We start from the raw sequence: 18,394 nt of genomic DNA on the forward strand, positions 1-18,394 counted from the left end.
CAGCTCACCTCCTCCTCCTCCTCTACAATGATAAATAACTCCTTTTTACAGTATATAGAATAGTATTTTCCATGAACAATACAATGTGAACACTGAGGAGTCGCTGGTATAACAACAACTAGTTAAAAAGTCTGCAGGGTAGAAATGTCGCCTCTCCGCTTTCGCTCCATTGCGTGGGAAAAATGTCAGAATTTCAATCTCTTTCTGACTGTGAAAAGATGGAGACCGGAGCTTTAACCCCCCGTGAGACGGAACGATGAAGCGGCTCCTTCCAATCCTACAGGTACATGACTCCGGGCCGGCGTTCAATAAGTCTGTATGACAGACCCTCGTCACATGCAGTAAATCTCACTAAGTACAGCACTTTCCCTAAAACGCCCCCTCGTTACCCAGAGGCTTGATCCATCCACCCCCTCGCCACTCCAAAGTGCCAATTTAGGGCAGCGGGGAAGCTGAACTGACAGGAGCCCTAAATGGATAAAAGAATTACAAAAAAAATCAAAAGAAATGGCACTTTCATAAAACCGGCAGGGAACGGGGAGCTTAAAGTGCTCGCATAAAGGTTTCTAGGATCTTGAGTTGAAAAAAAGGTGGAAGGAAAAGAAAGGAATAGTGTAAGCGGCCTTGGAAAGGAACATAATAACAGTCATTTACCAGCAGTTATAGGTAATTCCTCAAAAAAAAACATTTAAACCAAATTTTTTTTTTTTTTTTTTTTTAAATCTTATGGATTTGTAGAACTAGAGCAATGTAATGACGAACCTCAACAAGATTACATGTCACGGGTATGCAGGCTTCACCATCATCTAAGGATATGAGATGTAGAAACCAGTGCAAACTAATATTGTATTAGACTAAGCTTCTCAGACACTGCCCATCTTTTACAGTTTTTAGTGGGTTTTTTTGCCTATGAAAAAAATCTGATAAAACAAATATTCTTTTATTCTGCTGTGATTGCTTTTATCTTACATAGTGTATAGCTTGTTGCCAAAGAGATTGGCCACCAGAGCATGACCATATGAGCAGCAGCTATGTTCCAGGCTGAGGAGTTAGAGGCTGTCCACTAGTTTAGCATTGATGACCCATCCTTAGGATAGGTCATCAATGTCTGATCGGCCGGGGGGCACCTCAGCCGATCAGCTGTTATCGGTGGCGGCGACAGCCCGCAGCTGGAAATACTCACTTGCAGAGCTGGCCGTCTTCTGATAGTGGCTGTCGCAGGGTACTGCACAGCCACCTCCTATTGATTTGGATAGGAAGCGGATGTGCAGTAACCAGCCTTGGTCACTATCAGAAGACAGCCATCTCGGTAAGTGAGTATTTCTCGCTGGTGTCTTTCGCCGCCACCACCGATAACAGCTGATTGGCAGAGGTGCCAGGTGTCAAACCCCGGCCGGTCAAACATTGGATAGGTCATCAATGCTAAAGTAGTGGTCAACCTCTTTAACTCCTCAGCCTGGAACGTAGCTACTGCTCATATGGTCAGGCTCTGGTGGCCAATCTTTTTGGCAACAAGCTATACACTATGTAAGATAAAAGCTCACAGCAGAATGAAAGCAGATTTGTTTATCAGATTTTTTCGTAGGTAAAAAAAAAAACATTCCAAGTTTCTATTAAACAGTAAAAGATGGGAAGTCTGGCTGAGAAGCTTAGGCTAATACAATATTAGTTTGCACCAATGACTGCTGATCGCCGGGGTTACCAGATGTAAGACTCCGGCCGATTAGACATTCATGACCTATACCAAGAATAGGTCATCAATGAAAAAGTAGTGGACAAGCTCTTTAACTCCAGTCACAACCTCTCCTTAGCCCATACATTTCTGTACAGCAGTTAGCTCCTCACCTCTCTCTCTCTCTCTCTCAGCTCCTGATCTGTTATCAGTCCTGCAAGGTGTCAAGATAGCACATAGGAGAAAGAAACTGAGTTTTTCAGCTATATAAAATATTCTTATTTTATTAGTATCAAATATCATAAAAAAGACATGAAAATTAGTTAAGGGTAGAAAAAAAACCAGTACATAAGTGACCAGCAAAATAAGCACAAAAGTGCAAAATGAAGGTATGAATGCATAAACATATTAGAGTATACATATAGCAGACACAGTGGTAATAAATGTATAAGCAGACACACAAATACATTAGGTAAACAGCACAAAAAAGGCTCCTACCCATAACATTAGTGCAAATTGCGAGGTCACTACATGAAGAAAAATCCCCAATGCGCTTATCACGTATTTACTGTGTTGCTTCCTCAGGGGGCTGGTCATTTTGCTTTTTTTGTGCTTATTTTGCTGGTCATTTGTGTACTGTTGTGAAGCTGCTATTTGCTTTTAAATGCATTTATGGCTAAACTAGCTTAGTAATTATGTACCCTGTGGATTTACTCTTTGTAAATGTGTCAAGATAACATTTTTGCTGTGAGGTTGCAGGCTTCACCTTCATCTACTGGATGTGTTTCCTATGCATGTGGGACGTAATATCAGTGCAAACTAATATTCTATTAGACTAAGCTTCTAAGTCGGACTACGCATTTTTTACTGTTTAGTTGAAGTTTGGAATTTTTTCTTTTTTTTTTTTGCCTATGAAAAAATCTGATAAATCAAATCTGCTTTTATTCTGCTGTGAGAACTTTTATCGCACATAGTGTATAGCTTGTTGCCAAAGAGATCGGCCTCCAGAGCCTGATCATTTGAGCAATAGCTACGTTCCCAGCTGAGGCGTTAACTCCAGTCACCACCTCTCCTTAGCCCATAAATTTCTATACAGCAGTTAGCTCCCCACCTCTGTCAGCTCCCGAGCTGTTATCAGTCCTGCAAAATTACCACCATCATGAGTTTTAACCCATGATATGCAATCATGTTGGGTCAAAGCCTTGGACCGAGGTTTGGTCATTATCTAGTTAAATATACTTTTGTCTATAGGAAGCATAGTATATGTTTACACAGTGTCTTTCCCGGACAAATTGTGAATCTTTTCTGCCTCTATTGGGTTAATATCAGTATGGAATTGAACTATAATTGGTTCATTGATACCAGAGGTTTTTTTTTATTAAATTTGGGTAAGCTGATGAATTCGGATCTTCTGCAACAAGTGCGGCTGAAAGCCTTTGTGACATGTTCTTGGCCGGGATACGGTGTCTTGTCTCCTCGATTTATTCTATTTGAAACTATTTATTTAATTTTCCATGTTTTGTTGGGAAGTTTCTGGGCAGAGAAGGACATAAAATACTTAGAGCCGAGCTTTTTTACATACAGTTATGGGCAAAAGTTTTGAGACTGTCAAAACTTCATGTTTTCAGAAAGTTTGATGCCTCCATTTGCAGTAATTCTAGATTGTTATGAAGATTGAGCAAATGAATTGTAAATGTATATTAGCGATTTATCGGATCATCAAGAATTTCACAGAGAGAGTCAATTGCTGTCAAGAAAGCAAAGAGCGTCCAAGACAAATAACAGGACTGTGTCCTAAAGAGGATTTGGCTACAGGATCGGATCAGCACCAGTGCAGAGCTTGCTCTGGAATTGCAGCAGGCAGGGGTCAGTGCATCTGTATGTACAGTGAGGCAAAGGATTTCGGAGGTTGTCTGGTGTCAAGTAGGACAGCAAAGAAGCCACTTCTCTGCCATACAGTCCAAGAGATATGGGCCTTTGTATTTTATGCTAATTTTTAAGGACTTTACTAAGGGGGCTTTACTTACAGAGTAATGCTGCAGAGGAGCCTAAAGATACGCCCTAGAGGATCTTGTGAGTCACATACTTTAGGAAAGTACCATAAAACTTGGCACTAAACGAAAAGGTTTATTTCTCTGGAACCATATGGTGGATAAAAAAAAGATGTAGTTGGGAGCAGTGGGAAAAAAATAAGTGCAAAAACTGAACACTTTTGATCTGGTGACAGGTCCTCTTTAATGTGTTTGTCACCTGACATTGTTCTATGTTTGAGGCCATATCTCTTGCAGAGTCAGTGAGTGTCAGGGGCGCAACGATCACAGTTGCAGAGGGTGCGACTGCAACTGGGCCCGTGCGAGGGGGGAGCACGCTGACGGCAGCGACTATTTTAGCTGGGTGTACGTCCGAGGATGCAATTCAGCTGAATTGTAATGCATCGCAGAGACTCGCGGGGTCCCAATGCCGCAACACACATCACCAACCAATCAAAGGTCTGAAGCTGACATCGGCGTGCTAGTCACAGGCAGCGGATAGCAGTGACGTCATGCGTTGCCTGTAGCATGCACACCAAAATCAAATGCAATCCTCTGTGCCAGCTACAGAAGAGGACGCAGAGGAAGGTGAGAAGAATTGTTCTGTTTTTTTTTTTTACATGTGTTATAGACCAACAGCAGAACGGGGAACATTATTACAGGATGTGCCCAAGAGCTGGGACATTACACCAGAATGAGGGACATATATTACTGGAAGGAGCCAGGATGGGTAACATATACTACTAGAAGGGGCCAGGATGAGGACAATACAACAGAATGGGGGACATTATTACAGGAAGGGACCAAGGAAGGGGGACATTATACCAGGAAGGAGCACAGGATGGGGGACATTATACCAGGAAGCTGCAAGGATTGGGGACATTTTTTATGGATAAGGGCACAGGATGGGGGACATTATTACGAGAAAGAACCAAGGATGGGGGACATTATTTATGAATAGGGCACAGGATGCGGGACATTATTTATGGATAGGGCACAGGATGCGGGACATTATTTATGGATAGGGCACAGGATGGGGGACATTATTTATGGATAGGGCACAGGATGGGGGACATTATTTATGGATAGGGCACAGGATGCGGGACATTATTTATGGATAGGGCACAGGATGCGGGACATTATTTATGGATAGGGCACAGGATGGGGGACATTATTTATGGATAGGGCACAGGATGCGGGACATTATGTATGGATAGGGCACAGGATGGGGGACATTATTTATGGATAGGGCACAGGATGGGGAACATTATTTATGGATAGGGCACAGGATGGGAGACATTATTACAAGAAAGAACCAAGGATGGGGGAAATTATACCATTAAGGGGCTCAGGATGAGGGATATTATAGCAGGAAAGGGGCCAGGATGGGGGATATTATTCCAAGAAGGAGCACAGGATGTTAGACATTATTTCTGGAAAGGGCACAGGATGGGAGACATTACTGGAAGGGGTCCAGGATCTTGTAGTGCATTAGTACAGGATGGGGGACATTATTACATTATGGGGGGGCACACATATGTCTTTATAGAATTTAGAATGCTACAAGGGCTAATACATCTGACCAACATGTAGGTGGGGGTCCAGGTCCAAATTTTGCACTGAGACCCATCGGACTCTATTTACGCCATTGGAGGGGGTGCACTGGTGCAGGACTGGCAGATACATTTACATGGGCACTATTTCTTGCCTCTCTTGCTATGACCATTACTTTTGGCTCCAAACCAAGACAACGTCTTCATGGTGTCAATACATTTTTATTTAATCTTCAAATGTATTTCCTTGTATTCCTTAACAATTCTTTTGGTGACAAAGTTACAGAAGAAGGGCATTAAAGCATCACTCTACTTTTAAAAGAAAAAGTTATTCTAGTTGAGGACTTTACAGTATAATCGTTATGCTAAATAATTATTTCGAGGCTTTTTTTTGCTATTTACTAACAGCACAGACCGCCCAAAGTCTGTTCTTTCGTCTACTCATGAAGACAGCAACTTCGAGGTCTTAGACTAGTTTTTTTTTGCATGTTGCAGCTCAGACTTCGGGTGGTCTGCGCTGTGGATAAACAGCAAAAACTTATAAAAGAACTGTTCAGAAAAACTATTGCGCAAAAAGTGCAAAAATTTTTCTTTTTTGTGCAGTTTTTGAAGCTGCAGATTTGGAAAATGCACAGAAAATTAGTGGCATGTAGATGTATCCTAAAGACATCGATACAGCCACTATGGATTATCACCGGTCACGTTGCTTCCGTATTTCCTTCTTTCACATGTTCAGTGAAGCTTCGATTTGATTACGTTAGATAAATCTTTTCATTATATACTAACGCCGAGACATGCAATGTCCATATCCCCAGAGGAAAGTTTATTAAGATGTCTGGGGGACACTCGTCATACCTGATGACGTTTGTAGGAAGCTTCCCGTGACCGGGCTGACTCACTGCGACGTGGCTAGCGAGAGACCTTATTCCCTGCCGTGATCAATTTGCAGCCATTTCTCGGGAAGACGAAGAGAAAACGTATATTTTCATTAAGGTGCAGCTGAAGCCCCAGTTCACACCGAGACGAGCACAATATCATGAGGAACGCAGCTCAGGACAAGACCTTAGTCTGTCTTATTAGTGGTGTCAGATGTTCCAGAAGAGAAGATTCAAGGAATGGTGACGCCATGTGGCCAAGTGACCGGCGGACCACTCCAGAGTACAACTATTCTATCTGAGTATAAAAGCATAGCTTCAGGTTCAGTTTAGCAAATATTTCCTGAGACTTTCAAAGCTTTAGAGGAAATAATGGTTTGGGACATATTCTGCAATGACTGTATCAGAAGGAACTAGACTATGTCCATGGGCCTCAAGAAACCAATTCGTTTTCGAATATTAGAAGAACCTGAGCACATGGAGTTTTTAGGACATATCTAATTGTACTGATTTAATTGCACAAAAATTTTACAATTAAACACACTGTATAGATCCTATTCGCACCAGCAAACAACACATCTGTACCGGGGAATGATCGAGCAAAGTGTTGTAAATTTTTGCACATAAAATTTTGACAAAATTTTGGGAATTTTTGAAGCAAAAGCAAAAAATAAAATCGGTGCCAAATGTGAGAAATGTCTGTGCTATTTAATGTATTCACCTTTTACGTGACGGCAGCTTTAAGCATTGAGCCAAACAACGTCTAAGTAGGTTGTGGAACAAAGCTAATGAAGGGGGAGGCTGGAGAAGAAAAGCAAAGACGGAAAGGTCATGGCCATAAGAGAAAGCAGCGCTCATATACTCGTAGCAAACACAAAAGATATATCAGCCTTGTGTGAGCAATGAGACTGACGCAAACAAACAGTGAATATGTAGATTATTGGCACGTTGGATGACTTTCATGCCTCCGTTTCGGTGGCAGTGAGGGTTGTGATCACTGCACCAACCTCCATGTCCTCCGGCACAACAAATGGTGGTGTGCTGACATGATGGTGGTGTGCCGACATGATGGTGGTGTGCCGACATGATGGTGGTGTGCTCACATGATGGTGGTGTGCCGACATGATGGTGGTGTGCTCACATGATGGTGGTGTGCTCACATGATGGTGGTGTGATCACCTGATGGTGGTGTGCCGACATGATGGTGGTGTGCTGACATGATGGTGGTGTGCTCACATGATGGTGGAGTGCTCACATGATGGTGGTGTGCCGACATGATGGTGGTGTGCCGACATGATGGTGGTGTGCTGACATGATGGTGGTGTGCCGACATGATGATGGTGTGCTGACATGATGGTGGTGTGCTCACATGATGGTGGTGTGCCGACATGATGCTGGTGTGCCGACATGATGCTGGTGTGCCGACATGATGGTGGTGTGCTCACATGATCGTGGTGTGCTCACATGATGGTGGAGTGCTCACATGATGGTATCTGTAATCATTTGCTCTGGACATATTACAAGCAAACTGCTTTTTTTTAAAACTTTACTTTTGATCACATTTTTAGAGGTCTTTTGTTTCGCTTGGCTGAGTTAAAGCTAATGGCAGAGACGTGGACATACCTTCTCCAGGATGATGGACACCGCGCTCTGATCAGCTTTCAGGCCAAAGGTTTGGTCTTCATTCCTAGACAATATAGAAAAGTCTTTGAGATTATTCTCCTGGTCCTCATCCCGATCGGTGGCAGTGAGGGTTGTGCACCAACCTCCATGTCCTCCGGCACAACAAATGGTGGAAACTGGGAAGAAAGCGATGCTAGATGAAGAGACTGCCAAGTGGAGTAGCAATAAAAGGGTCTGCATGCACCCACCTTACTTAAGGTTTAATTGCTATGTATGATTCTATATACATATGCAAAATCATGTCATCAGGTTATCCCATCTATCTCGCTGTGCAATCTCCGTAGTTGGGTCTGTGAAGAGTCCTATGTTGCCCCTGCTGATACCAGTCCTGGCTGCATGGAGGAGAATACCAGATGCTACACCAGTGGCCATAATGGTTCGTCTGATTACATTAAACACCGTCTTAAAGGATTGTACCAAGTTTTAAAATTATCCACTATCCAGAAAAAGTGGATTCCAGGGCTTCTCTATCTCCTGCGGTTCTTACAGAGAATAAGTGGATTGCAGGTGTCATGCTCGACCTCAGCTCCATTTACACAGAGCTCTTCAGAGCTGCATCCTGGGAATTGTGGAAAGTTAGGGTGCTTTCACATCGTGTTCTGTGTCCTCTTCGGGGCATATGTCTGAAATCCCCCTCAAAATGGGGTTCAGACACATGCACCAACAGGGGCGATAGACTGCAATGGTGATGGCAGAGCGCACGTACGCTCTGCTGTGCACTTTCTTCAGAAGTGTACGCCTACAGGAGGTGGACACTCAGACGTAGTCTACTACCTCTGAGTGCCCGCCTCCTGTAGGTGTACACTTTTAGAGGGCACAGGGTGATAGTCGTGGGCGAGGGGCTGCTGTTCTTCCACACCCTGGCTCCCCACAAATAAAATATGGTGTCCTGTCTGTTGTGTGGTTTCGGTGTAATGAACAACACTCACTTTTGTTCGGTGAGGCTGCATCTGCTCCACGGACCCATAACCGGGCTCGATCACATAGTTCACACCAGACTCTTTGCTCATTTTCAACAGGTCAACTTTACTCCATAGGCTCAGTTCAGAATAATTCACTGGTACAGCACTTTGTAACACAGCATGGACAGTTTTGGTCATCTGCGTTATCCCTCTAATGACACTTCCTGCCTAAGGGATGTCTCGCCCGGCACTGCAACTTCCTGGGACCCTGTCCCAACTCATCCCTGCAGCTCCCTATCTGTTCTCCCCTCTGGAGACGAAAGCAAGGTAGGCGCCTCCATACCTTGGTCCGGCCGTAGGCCGCAGACTTTAAGGGATGTTCCCCGGACTCTTATCGCTGCCATCCTCATACTGCTTTCAGTTACCACTACTTCTTTCTTCAGATTGTCCGGTCCCCAGAATGATCCTTGGTCCCCTGACCCGAACTGGCCCTAACTTTCTTTATCATTCCCCTCACTCTCCTGTCCCACCAGGAAACTCCCCCTCTTAATATAGTCTAGCTCCCCCCCCCCACCTAATTGGGAGTTCCTCTATAACTGTTAACCCCTACCTTGCTTCTTCCTGAACTACAGTGCAACACATCAATGTCAATAAAATATGCAGTACTTGAATCATTCACAGCATTAATAGTCATAATACCTTATAAAATATATACAAACAAAAAAAGCACACCTGTTCCATTAGGTAGGGACGAAGAGCATGAATTGCATCGAACACACGCTTACACACTCCAGAAAAAAACGTTCGCTCTGCCGTCACCATTAGTCTATTGGCCCCGTCGGCGCATGCGTCCAGAGCGCAATGTGAAAGCACCCTTATGGGCACAGACTACATCAAGGTTGAATGTGCAGGCGAACAATAAGCCTGTAAAAGCCAAACAATGCAAAATATTTATTTAATTTTCCGAAAAAGATTATTTAACCCTAAATACATGGATTTAAGTAGAAATAAAGACGACCCTTTCAACTAAATGTTGTGATCTGAAGGTGTCTTCCAGGGACCGGGGACCTGAATTACAATTCTAATCCATCCATTTCTCTTAATCATTTTTGAGATACTATCTGATTTGTAATTGCGGTACAACAAGGAGATGCCAAATAAAGGCAGCGTGAACCGGTCGTAAACAATCCTGAAAATCACCTTGTCTGATTTAGAAAGAATTTTTTTTCAAATTTTGGTGGAAAGTAAGTATTTGGTCAATTACAAACGTTCATCTCGATACTTTGTTATATATCCTTTGTTGGCAATGACAGAGGTGAAACGTTTTCTGTAAGTCTTCACAAGGTTGGCACACACTGTTGCTGGTATGTTGGCCCATTCCTCCATGCAGATCTCCTCTAGAGCAGTGATGTTTTGGGCAACACGGACTTTCAACTCCCTCCAAAGGTTTTCTATAGGGTTTAGATCTGGAGACTGGCTAGGCCACTCCAGGACCTTGAAATGCTTCTTACGAAGCGACTCCTTCATTGCCCTGGCGGTGTGCTTGGAATCATTGAAAGACCCAGCCACATTTCATCTTCAATGCCCTTGCTGATGGAAGGAGATTTGCACTCAAAATCTCACGATACATGGCCCCATTTATTCTTTCATGTATACCGATCAGTCGTCCTGGTCCCTTGGCAGAGAAACAGCCCCAAAGCATGATGTTGCCACCCCCATGCTTCACAGTAGGTATGGTGTTCTTTCGATGCAACTCAGCATGCTTTCTCCTACAAACACAACGAGTTGTGTTTCTACCAAACAGTTCTACTTTGGTTTCATCTGACCATATGATATTCTCCCAATACTCTTCTGGATCATCCAAATGCTCTATAGCAAACTTCAGACGGGCCCGGACATGTAATGACTTAAGCAGGGGGACACGTCTGACACTGCAGGATCTGAGTACCTGGCGGCGTAGTGTGTTACTGATGGTAGCCTGGGTAACGTTGGTCCCAGCTCTCTGCAGGTCATTCACTAGGTCCCCCCGTGTGGTTCTGGGATTTTTGCTCACCGTTCTTGAGATCATTTTGACCCCACGGTGTGAGATCTTGTGTGGAGCCCCAGATCTAGGGAGATTATCAGTGGTGTTGTATGTATTCCATTTTCTAATTATTGCTCCCACAGTTGATTTCTTCACACCAAGCTGCTTGCCTATTGCAGATTCAGTCTTCCCAGCCTGGTGCAGGGCTACAATTTTGTTTCAGGTGTCCTTCGACAGCTCTTTGGTCTTTACCATAGTGGAGTTTGGAGTGTGACTGTTTGAGGTTGCGGACAGGTGTCTTTTATACTGATAACAAGTTCAAACAGGAGCCAGTACTACAGGTAATGAGTGGAGGACAGAGGAGCCAGTACTACAGGTAATGAGTGGAGGACAGAGGAGCCAGTACTACAGGTAATGAGCGGAGGACAGAGGAGCCAGTACTACAGGTAATGAGTGGAGGACAGAGGAGCCAGCACTACAGGTAATGAGTGGAGGACAGAGGAGCCAGTACTACAGGTAATGAGTGGAGGACAGAGGAGCCAGTGCTACAGGTAATGAGTGGAGGACAGAGGAGCCAGTACTACAGGTAATGAGTGGAGGACAGAGGAGCCAGTACTACAGATAATGAGTGGAGGACAGAGGAGCCAGTACTACAGGTAATGAGTGGAGGACAGAGGAGCCAGTAGTACAGGTAATGAGTGGAGGACAGAGGAGCCAGTACTACAGGTAATGAGTGGAGGACAGAGGAGCCAGTACTACAGGTAATGAGTGGAGGACAGAGGAGCCAGCACTACAGGTAATGAGTGGAGGACAGAGGAGCCAGCGCTACAGGTAATGAGTGGAGGACAGAGGAGCCAGCGCTACAGGTAATGAGTGGAGGACGGAGGAGCCAGCGCTACAGGTAATGAGTGGAGGACAGAGGAGCCGGCACTACAGGTAATGAGTGGAGGACAGAGGAGCCGGCACTACAGGTAATGAGTGGAGGACAGAGGAGCCGGTACTACAGGTAATGAGTGGAGGACAGAGGAGCCGGTACTACAGGTAATGAGTGGAGGACAGAGGAGCCGGTACTACAGGTAATGAGTGGAGGACAGAGGTGCCAGTACTACAGGTAATGAGTGGAGGACAGAGGAGCCAGTACTACAGGTAATGAGTGGAGGACAGAGGAGCCAGTACTACAGGTAATGAGTGGAGGACAGAGGAGCCAGTGCTACAGGTAATGAGTGGAGGACAGAGGAGCCAGTACTACAGGTAATGAGTGGAGGACAGAGGAGCCAGTACTACAGGTAATGAGTGGAGGACAGAGGAGCCAGTACTACAGGTAATGAGTGGAGGACAGAGGAGCCAGTACTACAGGTAATGAGTGGAGGACAGAGGAGCCAGTACTACAGGTAATGAGTGGAGGACAGAGGAGCCAGTACTACAGGTAATGAGTGGAGGACAGAGGAGCCAGTACTACAGGTAATGAGTGGAGGACAGAGGTGCCAGTACTACAGGTAATGAGTGGAGGACAGAGGTGCCAGTACTACAGGTAATGAGTGGAGGACAGAGGAGCCAGTACTACAGGTAATGAGTGGAGGACAGAGGTGCCAGTACTACAGGTAATGAGTGGAGGACAGAGGTGCCAGTACTACAGGTAATGAGTGGAGGACAGAGGAGCCAGTACTACAGGTAATGAGTGGAGGACAGAGGAGCCAGTACTACAGGTAATGAGTGGAGGACAGAGGAGCCAGTACTACAGGTAATGAGTGGAGGACAGAGGAGCCAGTACTACAGGTAATGAGTGGAGGACAGAGGAGCCAGTACTACAGGTAATGAGTGGAGGACAGAGGAGCCAGTACTACAGGTAATGAGTGGAGGACAGAGGAGCCAGTACTACAGGTAATGAGTGGAGGACAGAGGAGCCAGTAGTACAGGTAATGAGTGGAGGACAGAGGAGCCAGTACTACAGGTAATGAGTGGAGGACAGAGGAGCCAGTAGTACAGGTAATGAGTGGAGGACAGAGGAGCCAGTAGTACAGGTAATGAGTGGAGGACAGAGGAGCCAGTAGTACAGGTAATGAGTGGAGGACAGAGGAGCCAGTAGTACAGGTAATGAGTGGAGGACAGAGGAGCCAGTAGTACAGGTAATGAGTGGAGGACAGAGGAGCCAGTAGTACAGGTAATGAGTGGAGGACAGAGGAGCCAGTAGTACAGGTAATGAGTGGAGGACAGAGGAGCCAGTAGTACAGGTAATGAGTGGAGGACAGAGGAGCCAGCACTACAGGTAATGAGTGGAGGACAGAGGAGCCAGCACTACAGGTAATGAGTGGAGGACAGAGGAGCCAGTACTACAGGTAATGAGTGGAGGACAGAGGTGCCAGTACTACAGGTAATGAGTGGAGGACAGAGGAGCCAGTACTACAGGTAATGAGTGGAGGACAGAGGAGCCAGTACTACAGGTAATGAGTGGAGGACAGAGGAGCCAGCACTACAGGTAATGAGTGGAGGACAGAGGAGCCAGCACTACAGGTAATGAGTGGAGGACAGAGGAGCCAGTAGTACAGGTAATGAGTGGAGGACAGAGGTGCCAGTACTACAGGTAATGAGTGGAGGACAGAGGAGCCAGTACTACAGGTAATGAGTGGAGGACAGAGGAGCCAGTACTACAGGTAATGAGTGGAGGACAGAGGAGCCAGTACTACAGGTAATGAGTGGAGGACAGAGGAGCCAGTACTACAGGTAATGAGTGGAGGACAGAGGTGCCAGTACTACAGGTAATGAGTGGAGGACAGAGGTGCCAGTACTACAGGTAATGAGTGGAGGACAGAGGAGCCAGTACTACAGGTAATGAGTGGAGGACAGAGGTGCCTCGTAAAGAAGAAGTTACAGGTCTGTGAGAGCCAAAAATCATGCTTGTTTGTAATTGACCAAATACTTATTTTCCACAAAAATGTGAAAAAAAAATTCTTTCCAAATCAGACAATGTGATTTTCAGGATTTGTTTTCTCATTTTGTCTCTCATAGTTGAGGTCGACCTATGATGTCAATCACAGGCCGACCTCATCTTTTTAAGTGGGAGAACTTGCACAATTGGTGGCTGACGAAATACTTTTTTTCCCCACTGTATGCTGACACTCTCGATGTATGCTTCCACAATGTGGTGTGAACAGAGCCCAATCATACTGCATACAGAACAATAAGACTTATCATGTACTGGTAAGAGTTATTGGTGGGGGGAGGGAATCGCCGCTGATCATGGTCTATAACAAGATAAGTATTTATGAAGTGATTAAGAAAGTGCGTCCGGGGGTGGAGGAGGGTAACACGCAATAAATCCTCTCTGGCAGAAATCAATAAAAGCAATCTGAGTCGCACATGTCCCCTGTTATGAGCCGCGTCTCCTGTCTGATGTGTCCCTGTTACATCTTGTTCCTGAATTTAAGTACCTAGCGTTGTACTGGCAGCACGGCGAGCGGAAGTGTGAAAATTTACATACAAGATCCGAAACCAGGGGCCGAGCCCTAAACCAGATATATATATGTATAACATACTGCCCCTCACCCCCCTGATGTATAGCATCTGGCCCCTCACCACCCCCTGAGTATAACATCCACCCCCTCACCCCCGGTGTATAACATCTGAACCCTCAGTGTATTACATCCGGCTCCTCATCCCCGGTGTATAACATCTGGACCCTCAGTGTATTACATCCGGCTCCTCACCCCCGGTGTATAACATCTGAACCCTCAGTGTATTACATCCGGCTCCTCATCCCCGGTGTATAACATCTGGACCCTCAGTGTATTACATCCGGCTCCTCACCCCCGGTGTATAACATCTGGACCCTCAGTGTATTACATCCGGCTCCTCACCCCCGGTGTATAACATCTGGACCCTCAGTGTATTACATCCGGCTCCTCATCCCCGGTGTATAACATCTGAACCCTCAGTGTATTACATCCGGCTCCTCATCCCCGGTGTATAACATCTGGACCCTCAGTGTATTACATCCGGCTCCTCATCCCCGGTGTATAACATCTGGACCCTCAGTGTATTACATCCGGCTCCTCACCCCCGGTGTATAACATCTGGACCCTCAGTGTATTACATCCGGCTCCTCACCCCCGGTGTTTAACATCTGGAACCTCATCCCCTCGATATATAACATCCAGCCCCTCACACCTGGTATATAACATCCGGCCCATCAGTGTATAATATCCGGCTCCTCACTCCCGGTGTATAACATCCGGATCCTCGCCCCCCAGTGTATAACCTCCGCCCCCCCCGCCATGCCGTCTGCCTGTACTAATATGTGACCGAACTGCCGGTGGTGAAGAGCTCAGTGATCTGAGGCTGGTCCTGTAATAGGAGCCACCGGGGTAACAAGTCCGTCCATGACATTTTTTCCTCCTGAATCTTCCCCCATCGCCTATGAGTGATATTATTGAGAAGTGGAGGAACTGAAGTAACTCAGCCAAAAAGTGGAGACCCTGGAATGTTACAGAGCGGGGGGCCGAGTGCTGAGGAGCAGAGGGCAGAAAAGTCACCACCGCTCTGCTGACCCCCAACTGTAGTGTCGAGACCTTCTCTGGTATCATCACAAACATTGCGCCCCTGCCAGGAGCTTCATGGCCGAGCAGCTGCATGTAGCCGTACATCACCAACAGGCCCGGCGCCAACACCTGGCACACCCAGGCAAGTGCCGGGGCCCTGAGCAGGCGGGGGGGCCCACTCGCCGTGGGGCATCCCGCCGCGCTATGGGACCCGTGAGAGGAGGAGAGTGGTGTCAGAGCCCGCTCCCTCCCGCTTGCTCAGGGCATCGGCAGCCGGCACAATACTTACCTCTCCCCGTGCCTCCACAGCAGGTCCTGCTTCCTCCGCGGTTGCTGCACTGTGACGTCTCAGGTCAGAGGGCGCGGTGACGTCTTTCCACTGCGCCTTCTCCTGAGCCGTCACAGGCAGTTCAGAGCGGGAAGAAGCCGGCTACGCAGAGGAGTCCGGAACAGAGCAGCGACAGCAGGTGAGGAGTGTGGTGAGTATTTGATTTTTTTTTATTGTATGGAGGCATGGGGCATTATAAGGAGGGGGGTGACATCCTGCATGGGGCATTTTAAGGAGGGGGGGTGATATCCTGTATGGGGCATTATATGGAGGGGGGGTGACATCCTGCATGGGGCATTATAAGGAGGGGGGGTGACATCCTGCATGGGGGATTATAAGGGAGGGGGGTGTGACATCCTGCATGGGGCACTATAAGGAGGGGGGGTGACATCCTGTGACGCGCCCCCTGGGCCGTGGGGTACTCGACAGCCGGGCCTCTGGTTGCTGGGGGATATCACAGTAGCTGGCCAGGTCGGTGACCCAGGGCGGTCAGTAAAAAGGGGGAGATTTATAGGGGATTTGGGCAAGTTTTCATGACGCCACCTGTGGATTGTGGCTAGAGGGAGCCGCCGCTGCGGAGCAGTCCTCTGGAGCTGGTGTTACGGCAGCAGGGATGGTGTGGCTCTCCATAGGTAGAGCTAGCTCCAGGGCAGCGTGGGGTGTAATGGATGGTGGTGCAGGGGAGAGACGGCAGGACGGTCTCGGAGGAAAGACGGACACTCACACGGGGGTAAGCTTCAGTACCTTTACTGGTGATGGTGCAGGCACGGTCCAGGGTACTCCGGGCGAAGGGTACACTTTTGGACTCTCCCCAGTGAGCGGGTATAGGGCCTCCTGATCCATTGCTTTACTCGCTAAGCTTCTGGCCTGCCTGGAACTAGGCTTAGCTTGGTTACTGTATCTCTCTGCACCTGCTGACCTGGTGGTAGGGCCTTCTCTAAGGCTATGTGCCCACGTTGCGGAAATGAAGCATATTTTTTATTCTTCTCCCTGGCGGGAAAATCGCATGCGGATTTTACATGCGGTTTTCCCGCCAGGTAGAAGCGTATGTGAGGCGTCTTTGCAGCGTCTTTGCATGCATTTCCGCATGCGGGTTATCAAGCACTTCTCCAAGTGATTTAAGTATCACTTGGAAAAGTGCTTGACAACTTGTTCACACTATATAAATCCATGCAACCGGCATGGATTTATATAGTGTGACCAAGTAATAGTTAAAAAAAAAGAATCAGAATGGTAAAAAATAAAAAAATAAAGTTTATACTCACCTTCCGATGCATTCTGTGCCCCGTCCGGAGTCTTGAGCGGCTCACGCTGTTGTGTGCAGGACCTTCGGTGACGTCATTGAGTCATGTGATGGGTCACATGACTCAATGACGTGGCAGGTCCTTCACACACCTCGCGACGGTGGGAAAACACCGGGAAGACATCAGAAGATAAGTATAAACTTTATTTTATTCTTTTTTTTACAGGTTCTTTGGTACCCAGGTCTGGAGGAGAGTCTCCTCTCCTCCAGACTTGGGTACCATCCGCATGCGGAAACGCAAAATTAATGAACATGTTGCGGATTTTTGACCGCAGCATATACGCTGCGGAAAAATCCGCAGCATGGGCATTGACATTGCGGAATGCCATTGGGGACCATGGGGTGCGGATATACATGCATTTTACAAGCGTTTACGCTGCGGAAATTCCGCAGCATATACGCTTGTAATACGCAACGTGGGCACACAGCCTTAGAGATCACTCTCCCTGGATGCTGGGGCCTCCTTGACTCCTATCCCTGGTACGGTAGTCAGTGTTAGGTGAATCTGGGACCTGTAGTCCTCCAGGGGTTCCGGTGGTTCCTACTGGGTGTAAAGGGTCCCTGTAGGCGCGGACTCGGTGTCCGGTATATATATCTCGGGGTGAGCCTGGTATGCTCCTCTGCCCCCTTGCTACTTCTTCCTTCTCCTCTCGCCTTCAGCCACGCTCAGGGCCCTCACTAGGCTTTCACTTGTGTTGTAGGCCTTGGCTCACCTAAGCACGGCAGCCAGCGTGCTGCCTCTTCACTGCTCTCTGAGCGTTAGCACGCTCTCAGCTCACTCTGAGCTCTGTCTCTACTCTGTGTCTGAGAGACTAACTCCAACTAAACTGAGCTGCCTAGCTGTACCCTCCCTATATATATCCCTATCAGGGCTCCCTCTGGTGGTCTGAGGTGGTAGGGTGGAGATGTGTGAATGTGTGAGGGCGTTTTGTGGAGAAGTCCATCCATGCACCCTTCTGGGTTCTGTGGCACCAATGCACAGCAGGGCGCCACACCTGCATGGGGCATTATATGAGGGGGGGTGACATCCTGCATGGGGCATTATAAGGAGGGGGGGTGACATCCTGCATGGGGCATTATAAGGAGGGGGGGTGACATCCTGCATGGGCATTCTAAGGAGGAGTGGTGACATCCTGCGTGGGGCATTATAAGGAGGGGGGTGACATCCTGCACAGGGCATTATATGGGGGGGAGGTGACATCCTGCATGGGGCATTATATGGGGGGGAGGTGTCATCCTGCATGGGGCAAAATAACGGAAAGAGGTGATATCCTGCATGGGGCATTATAAGGAGGGGGGTGACATCCTGCATGGGGCATTATATGGGGGGGAGTGACATCCTGCATGGGGCATTATAAGGAGGGGGGGTGACATCCTGCATGGGGAATTATATGGAGGGGAGAGGTGACATCCTGCATGGGGCATTATATGGGGGGGAGTGACATCCTGCATGGGGCATTATATGGGGGGAGAGGTGACATCCTGAATGG

At 47.2% G+C, this 18,394-nt stretch overlaps 1 pseudogene; it reads right to left on the reverse strand.

Moving 5' to 3' along the window:
- The window catches only part of LOC141175703 (cadherin-16-like), a 125,413-nt pseudogene that overhangs the window by 39,332 nt on the left and 67,687 nt on the right, over nucleotides 1-18,394 (reverse strand).

This window comes from Phyllobates terribilis, unplaced genomic scaffold, assembly GCF_046119375.1.
Source record: "Phyllobates terribilis strain yellow unplaced genomic scaffold, ASM4611937v1 Scaffold_14__1_contigs__length_39327217, whole genome shotgun sequence".
Taxonomy (NCBI): domain Eukaryota; kingdom Metazoa; phylum Chordata; class Amphibia; order Anura; family Dendrobatidae; genus Phyllobates; species Phyllobates terribilis.